At 40.9% G+C, this 22,050-nt stretch overlaps 1 long non-coding RNA gene across 3 annotated transcripts in view; it reads left to right on the top strand.

Moving 5' to 3' along the window:
• The window catches only part of LOC110340786, a 144,455-nt gene that overhangs the window by 96,521 nt on the left and 25,884 nt on the right, over positions 1-22,050 (top strand). For 2 of the 3 annotated variants that reach the window (XR_005870369.1, XR_005870367.1), the window contains 3 exons: positions 6,524-6,607; positions 17,757-17,837; positions 20,017-20,241. This is a non-coding gene — a long non-coding RNA (uncharacterized LOC110340786). Of the gene's footprint in view, positions 1-6,523; positions 6,608-17,756; positions 17,838-20,016; positions 22,001-22,050 lie in introns of those variants that run through there. The other variant, XR_005870368.1, reaches the window with a different exon arrangement.

Below are 22,050 nucleotides of genomic sequence, written 5' to 3'. Positions count from 1 at the left end.
CATTTTCTAAATGAAGGCCCTGTTGAAGCTGTTTCAGAACTCAAGGGCTAGGGCCCCAATGGAGTCCGGTATAGAATTCAGGCCAACCGATGTGCTTTGGTTTAGGTCCCAAAGGTGATGTAGAAGACAGTGCCTGTGTATCTTTGTATGTCTATCCTTGCCCACCTGGGCAGGAGGGAAAATTGCTCCATTCCCAGAATCCTCGCAGAGATCACATTTCTGGGAGGATCCAGATGAGGCTTGGGTAGATTCTTTCCTAGAGGAAATTCTAGCCCAAAGGTTCAGAGGATGGGTTTTCTAGGAGCTTGCCTGAATGTGGTAAGCATCACCAGCTAGCAACCAATCAAGTTCATCCTTTTTTATTTTTGTCTATTGAAAGCACATGATTGTTAGGGAACTCAACTTCTATTTCTATTCAGTTAATTCCAAGTCACCTCAGAAGTCAAAAAGCTGGAAAAAATGGTGCTATCTATTGTTACAAATCCACAGTTGTAGGAAGACCTTCTGCTCATGCTGATTCACATTTTTTGAGGCTTGTCAGTTATATCAGGCTAGGTCTAGAAGTCACTTTTTCCTAAGTGGAGGGACTACCGAGATATGCACCAAAGGGGATGCCCAATGCATGTCTTCAGGGTGAGCTGCAAGGTTTTGACCATTGTTATCGTTTGTTCCTTCGGTATCTCTCTCACCAGTCTTCTGTTTAGATCCCTGCTGTCTCTAACTGCTCCCTTGTAGTAGTACGGGCTCTAATACCTTGCAGCCTTCTTAACTGGTGTCTCTTTCTAAAAACATCCGCTTTGTCGAGTGCATCCTGAAGATGATTGTCACATATTTACCCCAAAATGTACTGACCATGTCAATCCTTTGTGCAATGCCATCACCGTTCCCCATTTCTTAAAGATAATATATGATCATCAGAGTATGGCATTCAGCATCTTCCATAATATTGGCAACACCTTTCCAACTTGACCTCTAGAGAAATCTACTTTTGCATTCAAAGGGACCTGTTGAATGCCATTCGTGAACTGTTCTTTCTCATTTCGTTTTTATGCCTTTCCTTCCGCTTTGCTTCCCCTGACCTCCGCTTTCTGAATCTGATGCATGTTGTGATATTGACTGCAAATATAATGGGAATTCACCAAGATGAACTCATCCATTCGGGCACTTGTCAGCACCTCTTGGGTAAATTCATTGGCTTGACAACTGCTTTAAAAGTTCTCTGCCACAGTAACAAGCTGGGTGGTGGTGGCACACACCTTTAATCCCAGCACTGGGGAGGCAGAAGCAGGCGGATCTCTGTGAGTTCAAGACTAACCTGATCTAAAAGAGTTAGTTCCAGGACAGCCTCCAAAGCCACAGAGAAACCCTGCCTCGAAAAAAGCTCTTTGCCACAGTAGCAATTACAGCTAAATCATATATGCTGGTCACTATTATGTTTTATAATATTTCATATAGCACACTTAATGAATCTAACTCAAGTGATAATACTTTAATACAAACATGGACCATGTATAGTTTCTCACTCACTCACTCTTTCTTTCCTTCCCTCTTTCTTTCTCCTTTCTCTTCCCTTCCCCCTCCCACCCTCCCTCCCTCCTTCCCTTCCCCCTCCTTCCCTCCCTCCCTGCCTGCCTCCCTCCCTCCCTTCCTTTCTTCCTTCCTTCTTTCCTTCTTTTCTTCTTTCTTTTTGGGACTAGAAAGCACAAGGCAGTCATGACACAGTAATGACAGAGTTATCATAATATGCTATGTAGCAAATAACTAAAGACTTAGTGGTTTAAAACAACACACATGTATTAGCTCACAACTTCTCTAAATCTGTGTTAGGGCATGGTATCACTGTGTCCCCCTGCCCACAGTCTCACCAGACTGATATCAGGTATCAGCTAGAGAGCATCTCACGAGGCTTGCTGATCTTTTCTGAAGCTTGCTCGGTCCTGAAAGAATCAGTTTCCTTGAGAATGTGGAACTGAAACCTTCATTTTCTTGCTAGATGCTGGCATTGTTTTCTTTCATCTCCAGGAAGCCTATGTTTATTTCCATTGTCCCCAGTGAAGTCACATCAAGCCTACACCATACTTCATATCTCTTACTTCCCTTTCTGAAACCATCAAGAGAAAACTTTAAAGAGCTCATGCGATAAGGTCAGGCCCACGTGAATACTTTCTCTTTTGATTAACTCGAAGTAAACTAATTAACAACTTTAATTACATTGACAAAAATCTTTTTGCCTCCAGAATTCAATAGTGTCAGTAGAGGTGTCTCATATTGCACAAATCAGGGAAGATATACACAGGAGAGAATTATTGGAGGTCATTTTAGGATTCTGATAGACTGCAGAATGAACAGTTTATTTACCGTTAGCCTAAAATGGAAATGGGTGCAGCTGTAAGCATCTCACAGGAAGTGATGGATATGCATAGCACTAATGGTCTACAAAAGCTGACCAGGAAGAGCAGGTTAGAGTGGGACTGGAGGAGGGGCCCCAGACCAGTGTGGCAGGGGCGATGTTTGGCATCAATCAATGCTATTTTTGTTCCTGATTCACCTTAACTGCACTGAAACCTTGTGTTCATTTCACATTTTTGGTTGTTTTTTTTCCTGTTTTTAAGTTATTGATGTTTCCTCTGTACTGTAACCCATCCATCCATTTCAGGTGGCAGCTGGGACAGCCTGGGCTTATGGCTTTGGGGAAGAGATGGATAGTGTGCAGCTTCTGTGTTCCAAGTCAGTCTCGGAAAGCTTTCAGTAGAACAAGAAGATCAAAAGCCAAAGCCTGTTTTTTTTTTCAGTCTCAAAAGTTGACTCTGAAAGACTCAGAATTGCAAGACTGCAGGCATGTTAGAATCACTTCTTTTTTTTTTTTTGAGAAGGAATGAAATGTTTCTGGAAGAGTTGATGAGAACTGATGAGAAGCGTGATGGAGTTAGAAATGGTGCAGGGAATAGCCTGTGTAGAGTCTTCCTTAGGTGAGGACAGCAGACTCATCCGCAGGGGCATGGGGAACTTACCCTCTGAAGATCTGAGAGGAGAATCTACTGGAGCAAATGAGCAATAGATGAAGGGTACCCATATTTGTTTGCTGCCTGAGGCATCACAGGGATGAAAGTGAGTACCTAATGATCCAGTAAGACTTAGACATGCCCATGTCTTCTCTGTAGAGAGGAGCAAGCAATCAGAAATAGAGACACTCGTAGAGGAAAAGTAAATTATTTTTAGGGGCAGTGAATTGGCCTGAGACAAGCCCATGTGGGTTCTGGGTGCAGTGTCATTTACCATCTCCTTTCCTGCCATGCTCACCGGTTTTCCTTGGCTAATGTGGTTTCTGGGAAGAGAGTCTTACTGCTGACTGTTAAAAGATCTATCCTTTCAAGAAGACAGGGGGACTTGAGAGAAATCCCCTCCCCACAGTCGCAGCTCTCAGTTTGAGGTTCAAAGTGGTGTATTTTAGGATTTTGGTTTCTGAGGCACAGCACACTGTGCAAATCCGAGGATCTGAGAAATGAGGGGAGCAGACCCCTGCTTTCCTGTTTGGAGCCCTGTGAATTGTTGGTGTGATCAGAGAGAGTGTATGTGTGCAGTGGCTTTGGGGCTATCTAGACCAAGGGTTCTGAGAGCCATGGACTTTCTACGGCACCAGAGAAGCTGAGTAGAAATTGGTGGAGGTGATCAGGCATGAGGACAACGTGCATCAGGGTCTGGAGTCAGAGCCAATGGAGAATACTGATGATGCCATTGGGGATAGCAATGCTCATTTGAGTAGAGCCAGGAGAGAGAGAGAGAGAGAGAGAGAGAGAGAGAGAGAGAGAGAGAGAGAGGGAGGGAGGGAGGGAGGGAGGGAGGGAGGGAGGGAGGGAGGGAGGGAGGGAGGGAGGGAGGGAGCAAGGGAGGGAGCGAGAGAGAGAGAGAGAGAGAGAGAGAGAGAGAGAGAGAGAGAGAGAGAGAGAGAGAGAGGGAGGAAGAGGGAGAGGGAGAGGGAGAGAGAGGGAGAGAAAGAACTGTGCTGCTAATGTCCTTATTGTATATAAGCCTGACACAAGAATTTGGTTAGTCTCTTTAGAATTGAGCTACAATTCTATTTTTTATTTTTAGAAATTTAAATTACAGTTATTATGCACCATCTATATTTGTGTGTTTGTGTGGGTCAAATGTTATAGTATGTATTGAGGTCAGAGGACAGCTTAGAGGAGCTTGCTGTCACCTTTGTCTAGGGATATAACTTAGGTCATCAGGCTTGGTGGTAGGCACCTTTATCCCTGAGCCATCTTGCCCTATGTGAGCCACAGTTATTAGGGGAGGCAGCCAAAGAATTCCAACAGACCAAGCAAAGCCTGGCAGGGCAAGGAAAAACTAAGTGAACTAAGACTGAATAGCCAATGGAATCAGGGTGGGATCTTGGGTTTAGAATTCACATTTAATTAAAGAAACACAAAGAGAGTTCCATTCCTAGATATCTGAGATTTAATTAAAGAAACATGAAGAGAGTTCCATTCCTAGATATCTGAGATTGCAGCCTGGGCATTTGTGCCCATTGCACATGTCAGAACATGATGAAGTCACTGTGATTCTGCAGTGGGGACAAGAGCGGTTTATGCTGAATTTTAAAGGATTAGCAGCATGGGCATGGGATGGACACTGTGGGCAGGTACTAAGAAGGCAACACATACCACGGACAAAGGAGAGGTACAGATGGGACAAGCTGAGAATGGCGTTTGGCAGGGGCAGGGAATTCATTTGGTGAAGACAAGCTAGCTGTTGGACATGAAGGGTCAGGAAGGGAATGTGCTGCACAATTTTCTAAGAACTTAGTAGGGGAAAGTGAGGTAAGTTAAGTATCATTTATTTGCAGTATCTTCCAAAGGATACACAATCTCCAATCTGCAGATATACATTAAGACTCAAAGATGTTAAGGCTCAGTGTGCTCATGTACCCTAGAGCACGTTGATGGACGATAGACCACACATACCACAGTGGCTCCATAATATTGTAATATAGCCCAGGTGTGTGGGAGGCACTCCGATCCAGGTGTGTGAAGTTCAGTGTGTGGTATTCACATGGTGCTGAGACTGCTTAATGATGCATGGCTCAGAATGTAACTCTATCATTAAGCAACACAGGACTGTAAATTCAGATTGCTGGTAGCTGGTGGAACAGGGAATGGAGTCCTTGCTCTTGGCTCTAATGCTCGGGCATTTCTTTCTGCACCCTGGGGTAGCTCTGTGATAGCTTTCTTTTTTTGGACAAGGGCAAGACTCAAACAATAATAAAGAGAGAGGGAGAGAGTTTTTGAGGGTTGGTCTGGCACAGTTGTGAAAATGGATCAGAGAGAGAATAGACTGGAGAGCAGAATTTAGAGTAGCAGATTTGGGGAGTAGGTGATGCACGATGGACTGGGGTAATGCTGATGGAAGAGGCAAGGCTAGATGGAGCAACGAGATGTTTTGAAGGGGAAGCTGGGTAAGATGAAGCTTATAGATGAAATAAGTTTCTAAGATTCTTTTTAGACTAAATGATTTCCCTCCTTCGCTTCCAATGGTTTGAATCACCTTTTTCATAAACCTGCAGCCATTAAAAAAGTCATAAAACATTAAAAAATAGCCTAAGGCCTTTTTTACTTTTGGCAGGTTTATTCAAGGACAGTTAGTTCTCATAATTAGTTTCCAGAAAGTATGAGCTCTACCTGCAGTATTAAAAAATAGTTGAATGTTCCTAAGCTTTCTGATAGGAAAATTCACATAGTCACAACATGCAGAGCACCCCAGACTGTTCTCTTGTAACATATGGGGAAGGAACAATGAAAACCATTCCTCTGAGATATCTGAGATTTATGCAATTTTATGCCCACGTTCTCATGGAATGTCTGGTAACAAGACAGCTGGGGCCTTGCTCTCAGCAGTCTGTCATGAGCAACTGGTCTCTCCTTCTAAGGTAAGACAGCATACAATATCATGCGGTGGAATTAAATTTCTTTTCTAAGACCTTGCCATACCTGAAGTTATGCTGACGAAGATGAAAGTCCAGGCTTTGGGTAAACCTTCCAGTTTGTTGGTTGCAAATAATAAACATAGTCAGTGACTAGAAGCTGCTAATACCAGGCAGCTTGTAGATCTCAGCAACCTTGGTGATCTAACTGGAGTCCTAAAATTCATTGCAGTCTTTCTCAGAGAACATGGAACAGTCACACTTCAAATGCCCAGGATAGAATTTGGTTACCCTAGGTAGTTGTGGATCTCATCTTGTCCTCCACACATCATTCTGCATTTTGAGAAGTGAGATCGGGATAAGGAGAGATCTGGCCTAAATTCTAGATGCTGTCATTAATTTATTCATAAATATCTATTGGGAATTTATTGTGTTTCAGATATATTTTATACTTATTGGTATTCTGCTTTCTTGAGAAAAATATGGAATGTAGAGACAGTCCCTTGGGCATGTGTGTGGTTCTGATAGTCAGGTTTGTCAATAAGTTAAAAAGGGGTTTCTAATCATCCACCTCTTTCCCTTGCTTTAATTCTCCCTTAGGAATGGAGGGAAGCCATAGAAACTACAGAGACTCCCTGATGGAGAAGAGGTTTTATGGCAATGAGTGGCTAACCAAACCACAAGGTACAACACCAAGGTTGAGTCTATAGGTGTCAATTTGTATAAAATGTGTTTGTATGATGTGTATGTATGTGTATGATGTATGAGTGCATTCATGCATGTGTTTGTGAGTACAGGTACACATGTGCCAGAGTGTGCATGTGAAGTTCAACAAACAACCTTGGGTATTGATCCTCACCTTCAACCTTGTTGAAGCCAACCTTGAGTCAGGATCTCTTGTTCTTCTGTGTGCTGGTCTAGCTGGTCTGCAAGCTTCCAGGGGTGGCCTGACTCAATTCTCCATCCCATAATAGGAGTGTTAGAGTTATAGACTTGCAAACCTGTGTTTGGCTTTATGTAGGTTCAGGGAATCTATACTCAGGTCCTCATTCAAAGATAAGTGCTTTACCTATCGAGCCATCTATCTCCCCAGCCCAATTTGTAAAAAAAAAAGAAAGAAAGTGAATACTAACACATACCACCACCAACTTTAAAATGTATATTTTAGACTTAGAAACTTCATCTCTAGACATTAATTCACTGGAAAAATAAAATGTTCAACATAGCAGGTTTAAAATTTGGAAATGATCTGAATGTCCAAGAGGAGATTGGTTAAGTGTATTATCATAACATATGCAGAAGGCTGCCTAATCATCAGAGCCAGTTGTAACACGTGAGTAATTGATATGGAAAGGGACTAAGTAACATAGGAGAACAGATATGGAGCTATCCGGAAAGCATAGGACTAACCCATGAGAAGCAATACACATTTTATTGTTTGAGTTTTCAACAATGAAACTGTTATTTTTATAATTTGAAAAAAATTAAAGACCACAGTAGTGCCAGTCTGCTCCCCAGCCAGCATGATGCTATGGGGAGAAATGATGTATAGACGCACTTTCGTCCTTCCCTTTGGCTGTCTGATGGTTGAAATAACGTGCCCCAAGAAACTGGAATTTCTTTAGTATTTTTATGCTGTGGGAAGAAAACCTGAGGGCCTTGTGCCAATAGGGTAGCTTATCCCTGGGAGGAGATTTCACACATATCTGATAACTTGTCAGATCTCCCTGCAGGAGAGGGCCAAGCTTAGATAATTATGGTGGACAGAGCCATCTTGACCAGGTTTGCTTGGCTATGAACACCTCTTTCAGGGTCTTTAAAGATAAACCCAGTATCATTTTATTAGACCATCAAGCTAAACAGCAAAGGATGGGATGTTTATCTTTAGTTTAAAGAAAACAGCAACAGAAAACACCCGATAGCTTTTTTAAGGGATCCATAGTCTTCATCTATACATATCATTGTATTTTTAAGCTCAGGTATCATGAGTACCTACCAAATTCTCTGGCATATTAGAAAACATGTATGCCAACAAACTCATCAATCAGAACAAAATTTTAAACATTTGTTTTTTTCTTAATAAAATCTGCATTTAAGTATTCAGTGTGTGTGTGTGTGTGTGTGTGTGTGTGTGTGTGTATCTGTCTGTCTGCCTGCCTACCTGCCTGGCCATATGTGTACCATGACATGCATGTGGAGACGAAGGTCAATTTCATGAGTTGATTATCTCCTTGCAGGGCTTAGACGTGGTGGTAGAAACCCTTACTAGCTCAGCCATCTTCCTTGGAAGGGCAGCATTTCACAGTCATGGAAAGTCTAATTCAAAGACTCTCCCAGTGGAGACTGGCCAGCACAGCTGAATATACCAATGGTGGGAGTGGCTTCAAGTGAGATTCCACATACCTGTTCGATAGAGAGCCTTGGGAAGTTGGTCTCTCTGCTGTCTATCCTAATTTGGTGTCTGTTGACATGAAGCTCTAGATCACAGGTGTCTATCATAGGAGGAACCAAAGAAAAAGGCCCCTCTACTGTTTCTGGTTGAAAGGAGAACTTTTGTACTTGAAGCTGAAGTGACATCTTTCCATGTTTTGATGAACCCAATGCTTCATGTTCATAGCAATCTCTATGGAAATGAGAAGTATTCATCAGCTTGGGCCAATCATTTCCCCTTCCTAGAACTAGGACTGAACAAATCTACATGACTGGGAATGGCTAAGAGGTAGTTTTCAAAAGGAAATTTGGCTGCAAAGGAAGTGTGGTATGCCCAGAAGGACAGGAGGCGATGCTAAATTGCGAACGGCAGGTGTTTTCCACTGTGGACTTAATTTGTGTTCCCTGATAATGACAGCGAGCAATTTTTTTGTGTTTATTGGCTTTTCCTTTTGTGTGGAGTGACTGTTCAAAGCTTTTTCTCATTTGTGAAGAAAAAAGTCTTCATATTAATTTCTGGCTCTTTTTGTGCTTTAGAAATCAGTGTTTGCCAGTGATATGTGCTGCAGACATCTCCCATCTGCGGCTTCCCTTTTCACTCTCCTAATGAAACCTACTGATGGACAAACATTTTTAATTTGAATACTCTACCTTATCTGTGTTGTCCCCCATGGTTGTTACTTTTTTATGTCCTGGTTGGAAACTTTTCCAACCTCAAACTCTCCTCTGATGTTTCTTTGCTTATAGTGCCCTTAATCTTTAGGTCTGTAGTTCTTCTGTAATTAAATTTAGTGGATTAAAGGGCTTAGATTTTTCTAGGGGAAAAGTTTTAAATTGAAAATAAAAATCTTATTAATGTATTTTATGTGAGTCATGTTTTTTAAATTTTATTTTCCCACCAATGCATTTATTTCACTTTAAAGTGAAATAAACCTGCCACCCCCGCTGTGTTAAGGGTCTCATGTAGCCAGGATGACCTCCAACTCACCATGTGGCCAAGGTTGGCATGACTTTGAACTGATTTTGCTGTTTCCACTTTCCAAATGATGGGTTTATAACTGTGCATAGTCACTACCCAGCCTTAGCCCATTTAAAAAATTTATTAGCTAACATGAAACTTATTCTCTTTTTGAAAAGATTTTTACATGTATGTGTGTTTTATCAGCATGTATGTTTATGTATCCTGTGCCTGCAGTGCCTGTCCAGAGGACAGAAGAGGGTGTTGGCACCCCTGGAACTGGCATTACAGATGGTGTGAGCTTCTGTGTGGGTGCTGGAACTCAGATTTGTCACTCTATCTATCTATCTATCTATCTATCTATCTATCTATCTATCTATCTATCTATCTATCCATTCATCATTCATTTATTTAGGTGTTTCTTTATATAATCCTCGCTGTCCTGGAACTTGCTCTGTAGACCAGGCTGACCTCGAACTTACACAGAGAAATCCACCTGGAAGGGTTGAGGCAATCAGGTTCAATGATGATGATGATGGTGATGATGATGTGTGTGTGTGTGTGTGTGTGTTCTTCTCTGTGTGTGTGCTTGTGGGCACACACTGTGTGTGTTCTGTCCTTCCAGCTTTGTGTGGATCCCACATCTTGAATTCAGGTCACCAGGCTTAGTTATCTCTCTGGCCCCCAGGTTAATCAGCATGAAAGATCTTCTTTAAATGTAAGAATTCAACTCAAATTATCTCCCCTGCTAAGCATTAATTTAGATGCACCCTATACATTTTTAGTATGTGTTCATATTCATTAAGTTCACAGTGATTTAAATTTTGCCTTGTGATTCTTCTTTGACTTAAGGATTATATAAAAGTGTGTTACTTAATGTCCAAATACTTATTTTTTAACACCCTGTTATTGATTTCTAATTTGTTTCTGTGGTGATCAGAAATTAGACCACACATGCTTTTAGTTTTCTGGGATCTGCTGAGGCATTTTAAGGTACGTTTGTTTGTTACTTTTGCATTGCCATGAATGCCATATCTAAGAGCAGGGACTTGGGGACTGATGCATTTTGGTTCATGGTTTCAGAGCTTAGGTTCATCATGGTGGGAAAGGCTTGGCAGCAGCTTAGATCATGGGGGTCAGGCAGAGGTTGTTCACACCAGGGAAGATCAGGGACCAAAGGGCAATGCAGGAGCCAGAGGTTCAGTAAAACCATCAAAGGCCACCTCCTAATGACCACAACTAAGCGCTATCCCTTAAAGGTTGCACGGGCTGCCTAAAGCCCCACCCTAAGAACAAAGCTTTCAAAATACGAGCATGTAGGGGATATTTCAGGCTCAAACTGAAACAGTACATCATGTAGTGTATCTAGGTCAGCAGTCCATGTGTACTTGAAAGTCATGCTTATTTTACATATGTTAATCTAGAAAGCAATTAGGCCAAGTTAGCTGATGATTTTGTTAAAATATTCTATTTCTTTATTAATATTTTTGCTCTGTTGTATCAGTTCTAAAGATGGTTTGGGGTATGTCTGTTTAATTCTACTGCCATTTGTTTTAAATGTTTTGAAACCCTCTTGTTTTCACTTTTGTACTGTTTCACATTCAACCAACACCCTTATGCACACTGTGCAAACATTCTACACTGAGCTATATTCCCAGTGAGACCCTCATAATTAAGTACACTATAGTACCTTCCATTAAGAAATGTAAATTTCCATTTATAGGTGTAAATTCAAAAGCCAAGAAAACAGAAACATAAGGAGATATTTGCCCATGAGCATTCATAGGATTGTTCTTTACTGTGGCCCCAAACTGGAAGCAGTGTACTGTCCACACCCAGATGAATGAATAAATGAAATGTGACATATGGAGTAGGAAGCTGAAGAAATGGCTCAGCAGTTAACAGCCATGGCTGCTCTTCTAGAGGACCCAAGTTTTATTCCTAGCACCTAGATGGTGGCTCACAACTGTTTGTAACTTCAGTCCCTGGGAATCTGTCTGTTCTAGTCTCCTACAGCATTAGGTATGCAAGTGATACAGAGAGAGAGATGCAGGAAAAATAACTGTGCACATAAAACAAATCTTCAATTTAAAAAATATGGCATACTTATGTGATAGACTATTGTCCATCATCTGGAAATGGAGGAAATTCTAACAGTGTAGCATGGCTGAGCCTGGAGGATGTTAAAATAAGTGAAAAATGCCCACCATGAAAGACACATACTGTCTGTTTGCAGCTCTATGAAGGATAGAGAGAAAAAATTCATAGACACAGACAGTAACATGACAGCTGTCCAGGCTTATAGAGAGAGGGAAACAAGGAGTATGTGTTTAATGGGTAGAGAGTAATTCAAGAAAGATCCAAGAGCTCTGGGAACTAATGGTTGGGATGGTTGCCCAACAGTGTGTGTACACTTCCTGCCACGGGGCAGTCTATCACTGCAATATATGAAACATAAGAACACCAATCTTGTGTTCTCTTCATTTGTACATTGCCTTATGATTGCCGTCGGCTTCACTTGTGCATATATTATAAATTCTGTACAATATAATGCCATTATTTATGACCTGGAATCACTTTCCTGTCTCATTCTTTTACTCTTTTTTTCAGATAAATCCATTTTTACATATGTTAGATCATTTATTTTTTCTAAATGTAATTAAAAATGATGGCTCTGTTAATTAAACATGGTTCTCTTCAATATAATTTTTATCATTTTGATTTCTAGTTCATTTACCCTTTTATTCTGTGTACCCTAAGTGGTTTTAAGTTCTTTTGATGATAATTTTAATTAATAATTTGTTCAATGATAGTTTCGTGGTGCATTCTGCTTGCTCTCCCCCAATCTTTTCCTACCCCACCTTCTATCACCCCTCCCTACAGTTTTTTCCATTTGGTGACCTTTTCATTGCAAATTACTTTTTGTTTAGGTTTTTCCATCTGTTCAAGCAACAGTTATGCTTTTCCTCAAGTTCTTGTATGTATTTCATTGTTTTTAAAAAGTTTTTTGTATTAGTTTTTGAACTTCCTAATTGAAATAGTTGCAGCACTCCCTGCTACTGGCTAGCCTCCCTTGAAGCTCACTCATGCCTCCCCTACTCTCAAGTTGATTTATTCTTTTACTTTGATTATATTTGTTGTGTGTATGCACGCACGCGCACTCACACACACACACACACAATTGGTATAGAAATACAATCTGCTAATCAAGTGAGTCCATTTTTGTTATTTGGATGTATATGGGCTCAAGGCTGGCCACTATGTGCTTTAGTGTACATTCATGCTGCTGTTCACAGAGGCCAGAAGAGGATGTCAGATCCCATGGAGCTGGAGTTACAGGTGGTTGTGAATTACCTGATTTGAGTGCTAAGAACTGAAGTCCAATCCTCTGCTGGACCAGCAAGCACTCTCAACTGATGAACCATCTTCCTAAACAATTGTTTTATCATCTTCTTTATCTGTGGCTTGTTCCCTCCTGACTTCTATTTCTCCTGACTGTGGGCCTCTTTACATGTCTGTTTTTTTTATTATAGTCTACAAACCAAAGATAATATATTGAAAGAGTCTTGACAGCTAACTCTTTAAAAGGTAACTGTAAATTTTGTTTGGGTAGGTAGCTAAAGCACTGGAAGATCTCCCTGATTCAGTTGGGCTTCTTATTGTAGGGTATGCCTTTATCCCAAGGGTTCTGGGCTCCCAGATGGATGTACTAGGTATCATTGGAAGACACTTCTAGCTCAACCAGTGTATCCAAACTCTCTCCAGCCTTCGTTATCTTCCTTCATTTCTCTGTCTCTCAAACATGTCTTCTCAGCATCCATGTACACACACTGCCTCAGTTTTGAACAAGGACTTGACAGAAACCTCTGTGCTGTAATCTGAGACCCCACTTTTACCAAGGTTTTCAGATGCCAGCACCTGGTCTCAAATGCAGTTCGCTCAGCAGAGTGAACACTCATGTGTGAGATGGCTGTTCTGTTAAGTTGTTCTCGACTTTCCTAATGTCGCAATCATTTGCTACAATTCCTCATGTTGTGGTGACCCCCAGCCATAAAAACTATTTTTGTTACTACTTCATAGCTGTAATTTTGCTACTATTATTAATCATAATATAAATATCTGTCATGAGGATATCGGATATGTGACCCATGTGAAAGGGACATTGAATCCCAAGGGGATTGCAACAAACAGGTTGAGAACCACTGTGTTAGGAAGTATCTTCAGAAATCCAAGGTAAGGACTTATTCCTGTCACCTCTCCTGGACTCCGCCCTGTGCTTCTTGTTGTCTGATATGTGAGAACCTTAGTCTCCATATTCTGTCAAGTTTTGTATTGTGTACAGTAGGGGAATTAGTTTACTGTTAGGCACTCCCTCTCCTTTTTCAGAATCAGTTGTTACTATCATTCTATAAATGCAGACTAAATTTACCTTTTGATACCATTTTTCAGCACCATTGTCTATGTGCTCACATTTTAGATGAAGGTGAAAACCAGCAGCACTTGTTTCTATTTCAATGGTCCTCAAATTTTGCCAAGGAAGGGCATGGCCTTCTTAAGATCACAGATGGCCTTGGTATGGATGAGGTCTCATTCATTTTCACCAGTCACACTAGTCAGTGTCTGACTAGCTTGAGCTCAGATCCACACCTTTCAAAATAATGTAGGTTCTGTTGGATATTAGCTTATTTGTTTCTCCTCAATCAAGTCAGCCTTAGCAAGCAGAGGAAACTTTGTGGAGTTCAGAATACTGTTTCCTTATGGTAAAACAATTACTTTCTTGGACTGTATCATCATCTTCTTTATAAATATTATCCACACTCATGGGCTAGCAAGCTTTGTTTCATAAACTACCAGGCCATTCTTTACTACTAACCTTAGGTATACTACAGGTAATTTAAAACTGATATTGAAGTACAGCAGACCTAAACATGCTTAAAGGTAGGATTACAAGTCATATTCAATTTTGTTTCTCACAGTGTAGACTAATTTGGCAGTGGTTCAGAAATATCTTACATTTAATGTCTAAATACTGTCCTATACAAGGAGCAATTTGCAGCCAGTCCTGGTGGCTCACAGCTGTAATCTGACACTTAGGAGAGTGGGACATAAAGCTTGTTACATCTGAAGAAGGAAAAAGGTAAGAGAAGGGGAGAGAGTGGGGGCAGGAGGACGAAAAAATAGCTGGTTCTAGTCCCATGGAAGGAATCCGTAGGACATCCGATTGCTCACTTCTTACATTAACTTCTGCTGTGAATTTCTTTTCTGTGATGAATAATTTTGTTGTACTCTTGAAGGCAAGTTAACCTTCCCTGTTCTGCACTTAATTTTGGATCTGTCCTGTTTGAAATATATAAATACTGAGCTTTGTCTACATGGCTCCAGCATAGTGATTATACAGAAACACGAATAGATACAACCAATTATTGCTCTTCCCCAAGACATTTCCCAGTTCCCTTGAATAATGAAAGTCAGTGTTGCCCAGGGAAACATTAAGTAGACCTCATAAAATAATGCTGTTCTCTAAGGAATCACCACCTGAGTTATAGTCTTCATAAGTTTAGCACGCTTACTTGCTTAGCAAACAGTTCTCTCAATGGGTAATAAATTCCTGGGAGATGGTAATAGAGGAAAGGATGGAGGTAGCAGTTTTCCTTGGATGATAATATAGTGTTTCCCCAATGTGATTAATAAGGGCCTCAAACATATGCTAGACTTATTTCTTTTTTGCCAAAGTATGCAAAGCAGCAGTTGTTCATACCCACACTGTCATCTCTGTATTTTCTCAGGGTATTCTGCTTGCTTATGTTTTAGGCATTGAACCCAGGAAGTGGAGGGCTAGGGCTGGATTTGTCCCAACTACAATTGTATCTTTGTTGTTCAGTAGATGCTTAAGAACTGCCTTTCAAATGGACAAAGGACCAATCATTTAAGAAAAATAAGTTTACTCACTAAACAAGTAAATGAAGGGGGAAATTGGGTTTTTCTCCTTAGAGAAACTTATGATGCCACAAAACATAATTTATGGAAGAGATACAGATGATTTACAAAGGACACATAGATAACCCCAATGGGTTTGTAACTGGTCCCAATTCTATCAACTAATAACAGCATTAGATTATAACTCAAAGAATAAAATAAGTATACGTAAGTACATACTAATGATGACTGGGAAATACAGGGACGATTCTTCCTTCTAATAGGATCTCAGCTAACTTATGTAGTAAAGAAGGGGGCAATCTAAAATTCCTCCTTAGAACTCCAGAGTATTAATGGCTTAGTCAGATACCCTGATGGGGACCAAGATCAATGAAAAAGCAAGATGGATACATGCTATTTAAGCAGACAAATGGAAAAACATTTATTACTTGCAAGTACAATTTGTACAATTTCTTGCTTTTTATGCTTCCAGTTTCCTTCTCCATGAGAAAAGAACTAAGAACTCAGAGACCAAGAATAGACTAAGTGAATTTAACATTGAATCACTGAATTCACCATTATAAATTCTAAAAGTCAGAGAAAAATTACTTGCTATGGTGAAGTGGGCAACTCATATGTTAAACTGCATATCACAGATTAGATGTTAGATTAGGGAAGATTATAAAGTGCTTATCTTTTGTGCAATAGACATTAAGTGGAAATCTAATTGGTTTATTTTCTAATCAATACCATAGCTTTCGTGTCCCTTTCTAAGAATTACTTGTCCTATAATGAGAAGAGAGTGATTTGATCAGTAAATATTTATCAAGCAAATAAAACCATTTCCCGAGCTTTGTGATATATACTAAAGCATTAAAAGGGGGAAAGATGTCACATCAGCTCTCAGAAAGCCCATAATCCAATAGGAAGTGCTGACAATGTCACAGTGTTAGAAGTAAGGAGAACACAGTACCCTGCAGATGGAAGGCAGCTGATTTAAAGACAGATGGATGTGGCAAGTGATAACTCAGCTTGGACTGGCTGTGGCCTGGGTGGAATTACTAGCTGGAGAGTCTGCTCGATTCAGTATAAACTAGAAACAGGTTCATTGGATGGAAAAAAATCACTTAGAAAGCCAAAGAAATCCTGTGAGGTCAAGTATAGATCAAAGGAAGGGCAGCTCAAGAGTAGTGGGAACATTAAGTCACCTTTGTGACCTTCGTGGCAATGTGATTTAAATACTGTTATGACAGGAATAATGGATGAACCTAGCCATCACTGGCTTGATCGCCCTAGTTTTCTTTGGGACTATTAGTGTATTGTATCTTTAAGGGTGAAGTCTTACACTGTAGGGATGCCTTCTCCCTGTGCTAACTTCAAAAGGTACCAGGAGTACTTTCTGATGATGAGATCAAGAAACAGCATGGAAAACAATCCACAAAGTGCGGCTGGTGGCAAATTGCCACTAATAAACTAGCTGCTTTTCTCGAGCGCTGAGCTGTCAGATGTGTGTTTTGTACTCACCATGGTGCTTGTGTAGGTTGTAGTACATTAAATTAAATCCATCAAACATTTTATTGAGGGCCTACTGTGCACCAGGCACATAGTCTGTGGGATACCAAATGGATGTAGAACACTGACTCAAGGAAGTGCCTGGGTCTCATTCAAACTCTTAGTTATTGCAAAGTCAAGGGATTTTTTTTTCTTTTTAACAATTCATACACACAGTGCAACAAAGTATAGATTTCTGACTATTTCACGTGGCTGTTAAAATAAATGATTATCTTAACAGCTGGCTTCTGAGTTTCTCTTAGGGAGGAAATTGTCTGTTTTAGGTGGCACCTTGATAAGGGGCTTCTACAAAAGAAGACGCCAAAGTTGATTGTTTTGTGGGGGGTGAAACAATAAGTGCATGCAAAGACTGTCGTCAGAAATGAAGAGAACATTAGCGGAAGGTGGGGGCCAAAAAAGAAGCAAAATGATACTGTCTCCAGCCTTGGAGACATCTAATTTAAATGGTAAGAATTTGTGGGTAAATCTCCCACACTTCTCAGTAATCTCTGCTGTACATACAAGGGCTATTCATATAAACAAGAGGGGGAGGGAAGGAGAGAGGAAGAGAGGAGACAGGAGAGGGAGGAGACTGGGTTGGGGGGAAGAGGGAGGGATGGAGGGAAAGGGAATATGAATCATGAAAGGGAATGCATTTTATGTTTTATGGACACATAGGATGATTAGGAAAGCCCACATCTAAGCTGAATGAACTTTGAAAAAAACTGAATAGAAGGTATCCAAGAGAACTCAGGAGTCTTCAATAATGCACCTGGAATTTAGAGATACTTTTTGAAACCACAGAGTCTTCTCTAGATCTGTAGGTTATGGCCTATCTTATTTCTCCCAGAGCCCTTGATACTGCCCCCAGTACTCAGTTATTTTATCTGCGCCTTTATTGTTTAATTCCTTACTGTTGTTTATTTCTTGTATTTATTTCTTGGTTCTTCCCATCCTCCCTCACCTCTGGACCATAAGTTCCCCAAGATTCGGATCTCACCTGTCTTGTTAGCTGCACCTCAGTAGCTGCAATTGGATGCCTAGCACATTAGGTGTAGAGTAAGTATTTGTTGAATGGAAGGATTGTCTAAATATTTTGATAATATGCAACTTATAGTGATGTTCTTTGAAATTTAATAATACTGGTTAATTTTGTCTTTGATTAGGCTATGCTTCTTTTTAATTATACTAGTCAGTGATTGTTTTATACTTAAATGATTTTAAAAGCCTTTATTAATGAGCACATTGTCTTTTTTGATGCTTTCTACCCTTAACCCTTGATTATTTCATACTTAGACATAATTGACATATGAACTTCCATTGCATCAAAGTAACAGGAAGGTTGGGGGTGATGATCTATTCAGGTAGCTAAATTCTTGTTTCAGAGAACCAGTAGTTGAGGTGGGTGAGTGTGAAAACAGATGTGGACTCTCACACCAGGAGCACATTTCCCATAATTCTTTTCTTTTTCTTTCTGTCGATATTCATTGAGCAGATTTTTGTAGATAACACCAACGACCACAAAGGAAGACTAGATACACACACGAAGGGAATAATTCACCATTTTGCCATTTAACTTGGGAGTTAAAGATCATACTTGGGAATTCTCATGAACATTTCTACATTGTCTTATTGGATACCCATATTTTTGTATGAAGTTTGATACCCTGTTTTGAACTTTGGGATATTGCTCATTAGATCTATGCTTTAACAGTCTCTCCTCAGCATTGCTCCTTAGCTTTACTTTCTGATCCCTTTTGTCAGATTAAACACAGGATGCTGTGTTACATTTGAATTTTAGTTATAAGATGAATATTTTTAGTATAAGTATTCCCTTTGCAACATTTGAGGGCTAAGTTGATTTAATAGGTTTCTAAAATTCAAATTTAACTGACATCTGGTCCTTTCTTTTTTCTTTTTTTGTAAAACTCTGTACCCCTGCTTACAGAGAAAAGTCATTTGGAGGTGAGATGCTGAAACTTCTTGCTAGGATGTCTGTGAGGTGTGCAGTAGTGCCAACCTGTCTCGTACAGGAAGAGACCATAAGAACAATGAACTGTGTCACCCTGGCAAGACTACAACTACTTTCTCAACATTGTTTCTTTTCAAATCACGTTTCACAGTAATTTCCAGATTGGGCTAATAAATTTTAGATCTTTTAAAACCGTGTACTGTAATTAGTTGGATAATAATCTATAATTACCCAGGGAAAGTGAGCCCATGTGTAAATTATTAGTTATAAACTATGCTCTTTCCATGGAGGAATTTTTGGCCTTTTCTAATCAGCCCACGGCATCCAGAGTCCTCACATGAATATTTGATCCTCTCTACTGGCCCGTCAGCCTCCTTTTTCACTTCCTTCACAGAGTCCTGGCAGGTGATGCTGGGTCTTCCACATCAGTTGATGGCACTGAGCCCAGACCCAGTATATAGAAATTCGTGTGAATTCTATGAAGCAGAAGACTAAGAAGGGACCTCTACAATAGTTAAAGAGGCAGACACCCATAGATATGTAGGCTGGGCATTAGGAACCGGTCAGATGGAAAGCTAAGGGTGCTGTGTTTGAAGGATTCTGTGGTGCACACCACCTCCCACACATACTTCCATGGGATTTGCCTTCAACACACAACACCTCCATTCGGATGCAGCCAGTGCCCGAACTTTGTCGTAAGAAGTTGACCAGTAGAACACATATTGCTTTTGTTGTTTTCTTTCTGAATAATCTTCTCATTCCTATCATGACCCCTGCCTGTTTTTCTAACAGCTCATTAATTTTTATTATTTAAGTAGTATTTCTAGAGGAGGTTTGGCAATGCATCTTTTGAGCCTTTCTCCAAGAAGCTGGTCTCCATTAGTGAAAATTCATACCACTGAGACTGCTAGGGACATGTTCCCAGAAGTCCCTGGTGGTCCTTGATTCATGTCACATAAAATAGCTGACATGAATAAGGCATGCTTTGATGTCAATTCTGAATATCTTAGAGAAGATTATGTGAAGAGCTCAGTAGTGACAGATTGTCCTGACACTCACTCCTGGGCGCAGTGTCCTATGGCTGGGTGGCTGGGCACCCAGGCACCTGAGAGTCGTCTATCTGAGTCTAACAGACTTCTGTGGGATCAGTGAGAGGGGAGATGGCTACAGTGGTGCTCTTGCTTCTGGAGTACCAGGGAACATTATCTTTTGAAAAGCCCCATGCCATCCCTATGGAAATAACTCTGCATTTGTTTTGCATCTTAGCAGACTGAGGCCAGTTGAGGTAATGATTTCTCCAAGTTAGCAAGCAGTGGAGCCAGAATGAAACCACAGTCCTCTGGAGGGGCAGCCAGCACTCTTCACCACGGAACCACTTCCCCAGCCCGTCTGAAACTCTTCACAGGACTCTTGAAACAGGATGCATCCTCACTGACTCATGTCAACAAAATAATTACTGACTTTTGCTACAGCGAGTGCAACGATTCGAATGTAAGAAAAATAATTAAACGCAGTTCTTTTCTGTGAAAAGTTGTTTATGAAATAATTGGCAAAAATGTCTGAAACCCTGCACAGTAAAGTGAGACCAATAACTGCCAGTAAGGGATGTGCAGGGACAGAGCAGAGGGGGCTGTCTCTCCCGGTGGACATGGCAGGGCGGGCTTCGTACAGTACACAGAATGTGGGGTGAACCTCAATTTCACTTAGAGTATCAAAGTGACACTGTGATTGTGAGCTTGCCTTTTATTTTTTATTTTGTTTTTGTATTGAAGACTAAGTGTCTGATCCAAAATGGCCTTGGCAGGTTGGGGAAAAGGTTAGAGGCTGGCAATTCAGAGTCTAGGAGGCAGTGCCTTTTCTTTTACTCATGGTAGATAGAGAGAAAGGGTGTGAGTCATTTATTAGCTCAACTTTTAAATTTTTGCTATTGTTGCTGAACGCCTACTATGTGCAGAGGTGTCCGGTGATGATCAGAAACAGATGCATTGTGTGGAGGTACTCGGAGGGGCTCCTATCTTCATTACACATATAAGATTCTGTACATGATTGAATCCACTACTTAGACTTTAAATAATGGGGAAACTCGAACTTTCAGGAGAGCAAAGGAGGTAGATAGAATGTGGTTAGTGCTTCTGGCTGGAGAAAGAGCCAAGGGAGAGCAAATTAGTTCAGCACTATGTAGTTGTTCTCGCTGTGTTGTTCCCATCATCACTGTCACCGAAAAGTCAGACTGGTACTGCCTTGCGCACATGGAGTCACCCTCAGCCAGCAATCAGGCTCTGTATGTGGAAGTAAACACTTTTGGCCATCTTCAGAGTCTAGTAATCTTATTCTTCCATGGAGTAAGAGCACAAAAAAGAAGCAAAAAGGAACAAGGGCCAGGGATCCAGGGTTCGTTTCTTTTTGTCTTTGTCTTCTGCTATCCACTTTATCCCCTACCCCTGTCCATGCCTTCTCTAAGAAATAACTGAAAATCTAGAGACCCATGGCATGCCTGCCCACAGGGCTCTGCTCAGTCACATGTGCCTCACTCCATTGTGCTGTTATTTCAAGCTGTCATTTTTCTGTCCCGAATCCGCGTAGCACAATGCCCTCAGTCTAAGCACCGTCCTGACTTGCAGTCAGAGAGCCAGCCTATTGTAATGATGACTGCCATATTTATGCATAAGGGTTGAAACTGGAACCCATTGTCCCTGCAGACGGGGAAATCACAGAACAATGGCTTCAGGAAGGAATTGTTCACAGTCTGGCAGAAAACAGCCCTGCTGACTTCTGTGCAGTGCAAGATGATTTAGCGCTGAAGTACAAAGAATAATGACAGGGTCTTTCTTAGGACCCTCGTACGTGCAGACCATGTCCACAGCAGCTGAGCTGACTACAGGAATTCAGAAAATGCCAGGGGGAGCAGTTTTTAACCTCTGAAAAGCTGTTAGTTACATAAGCCTTGGAAATGTGCTGCCTTGCTTTTTGCTCCGCAGGCGTGTGGATCCCACATCTTCTCACCTGTGCAGTATCAGGCTTGGGAGGGATTCTGTCAGACACTCAGCCCACTCTACTCCTACATCTATGGCTAATTCATTTGAGGGCTTTAGGGATGTGCCTTCGAGCTAATTCATAATAAAGGATGGAGGTTAGTCACTAGGCAGAAGAAAGAATTTCTCTAGAAGAGTGTTTTCTTTTCCTGGGATAGATAGGACTTTTGTCACAGTTGATATTGAAGGATTTTTACAATAAAATTTGTAAATCTTGACAAAGTTTCTCTGTGTTCCTCCTCCACCCCCAGAGAGTTTATGCTCTTTG

The sequence above is a fragment of the Mesocricetus auratus genome, unplaced genomic scaffold, assembly GCF_017639785.1.
Source record: "Mesocricetus auratus isolate SY011 unplaced genomic scaffold, BCM_Maur_2.0 Super-Scaffold_100022, whole genome shotgun sequence".
In the NCBI taxonomy this organism is placed as follows: Eukaryota; Metazoa; Chordata; class Mammalia; order Rodentia; family Cricetidae; genus Mesocricetus; species Mesocricetus auratus.
The sequence above is the reverse complement of the archived record's forward strand: the minus strand, read 5'-3'. Positions and strand labels throughout refer to the sequence as shown.